The 2387-nt window shown below is 37.7% G+C and overlaps 1 pseudogene; it reads right to left on the minus strand.

The window, feature by feature from the left end:
• Positions 1-408: 408 nt before the first annotated feature.
• Positions 409-2098, minus strand: LOC138429968 (eukaryotic initiation factor 4A-II pseudogene; annotated as a pseudogene).
• Between the last annotated feature and the right edge of the window lie 289 nt (positions 2099-2387).

Raw genomic sequence — 2387 nt, forward strand, 5'->3', positions numbered from 1 at the left:
AACACTATATATTTCCATATATTTGTGTCATCTTTTCAATTTCTTTCAAAAAATAAATAGGACCTAATTAAATTTATAAGTTTTGCACAGCAAAGGCAGCCATAAACAAAACAAAAAGACAACATATGCAATGGAATAAAATATTTGCAAATGATGTGACTGACATGGGATTAATCTCCAAAATATACAGTTATTCAGATCAATTTTATTTTATTTTATTTTTTTTAAAGTGAATATACAATTTATTTAACATTCAAACTTCATTAAGACATGTGCAATATGGCAATTTTACTGGGGGTTTCACCCTACCTAGGATGATTGCTTGCTGGGGTTTAGCAACAGGGTCCAGTTCACACTTAACACTAATTAAATACTTTATTTAATAAATATAATACCAAACAAAATGCATTCAAATGCTAAAAAAAATCAATTTTAAAGGCCTTTCTATTCAGGCTAATGACAAACACAATAAAGGCAGATATGCTAGTTTAACATAATTGGCTGATTTTATACAGCACTTATATCTTTTAGTCCACAAGTGTATTATTAAATGATAGAGAACATCTAATACAACCATTTCTACAGAACTAGGAAATAAATTTCTAAGAAAGATTTTACAGACCCCATCTTTTATACCCACCCCAACAGTCTAACTCTAAAGAGGATAAAGCCAATGACTTTCCTCACAAGAGCTCACGACTAATGTCACTTTGCTATCAAAATCTGTATTTCTGATCCGTTATGAGCATTGAGACAAGATTCAAATATTCCCAAAGAAAGAAGCACAATGCACGTTGTGATCGCCTATTCAGCAACAGCGAGCACTGCATTCAAAACTATCTCATCCCAGGAATTAAATAAGGTCGGCCACATTCATTGGCATTTCCTCCACTGTAGTATTGTAGAAAGTCTCAATGTCACGAAGAATCCTCTTGTCGTCTTCAGTAACAAAGTTTATAGCCACACCTTTCCTCCCAAATCGACCCCCTCTGCCAATTCTGTGAATGTAATTTTCACGATTGGTAGGTAGATCATAGTTTATAACCAATGACACTTGTTGCACATCAATTCCATGAGCCAACAAGTCAGTAGTGATCAGAACACGGCTTGACCCTGATCGAAATTCCCTCATGATAACATCTCTTTCTTTCTGGTCCATGTCACCATGCAGGGCAGAAACTGTGAAGTCCCTGGCATGCATTTTCTCTGTGAGCCAGTCCACCTTGCGCCTTGTATTGAGGAAAATAACAGCCTGTGTAATTGTCAGTGTTTCGTACAAGTCACAAAGTGTATCCAACTTCCATTCCTCTCTTTCAACATTAATATAAAACTGCTTGATTCCTTCAAGGGTCAATTCTTCCTTCTTCACCAAAATTCGAATTGGATCTCTCATGAATTTTTTGGTCACTTCCAACACATCTGTTGGCATTGTGGCAGAAAGCAACACCACCTGAATACTAGTATTTAATTTTTGGAAAATCTCATAGATTTGATCCTTAAACCCTCAGCTCAGCATTTCATCTGCTTCATCCAAAACGAACATTTTGATCCATTTTGGAGAGAGAGAGATCTTCTGTTTAACATATCAAACACTCTCCCTGGTGTTCCAACAACAATATGTGGTGCTTCAGCCTGCAGTTTTTGCATTTCATTTCTAACATTTGTTCCACCAATGCAGGCATGACAAGTTGCTCCCATATAATCTCCAAGTGCCAGAATTACCTTTTGGATCTGTTGAGCCAGTTCTCTGGTGGGGGCCAATACTAGTGCTTGGGTCTCCTTGAACTCAATCTCCAACTGTTGCAGGATGGGAATAGCAAATGTGGCTGTCTTGCCAGTACCTGACTGAGCTTGAGTAATCACATCATTCCCTTTAATACATGGAATAATAGCTCTCTGCTGAATAGCTGATGGCTTCTCAAAACCATAAGCATAGATGCCCCGAAGAAGAGACTCCTTTAAGTTCATATCATCAAAGTTATCAACAATCTCATTCCAGTTGCTCTCGATGACACCATCGGGGTCCATTCCCTCTGGGCCGCCATGTTCTCTGTTATAATCCACGGAGCCACCAGACATGATCCAAAGAACCACTCAGTGCCGGACTGAAAAGCCAGATCAATTTTAAAAAATCCAACGAAAAAATGGGCAGAAGACCTAAATAGACATTGCTCCAAAGAAGACATAAAGATAGTGAAAAGGCACATGAAAAGATGCTCAACATTGCTAATTATTAGAGCAATGCAAATCAAACCTCCAATGAGGTATCACCTTACATTGGTCAGAATGGCCATTATAGAAAGGCTACAAATAACAAATATTAGAGAGGGTGTGGAGAAAAATGAACCCACCTACAATCTTTGTAGGAATGCAAATTGGTACAGCAA

The sequence above is a fragment of the Ovis canadensis genome, chromosome 25 (assembly GCF_042477335.2).
Source record: "Ovis canadensis isolate MfBH-ARS-UI-01 breed Bighorn chromosome 25, ARS-UI_OviCan_v2, whole genome shotgun sequence".
Lineage (NCBI taxonomy): Eukaryota > Metazoa > Chordata > Mammalia > Artiodactyla > Bovidae > Ovis > Ovis canadensis.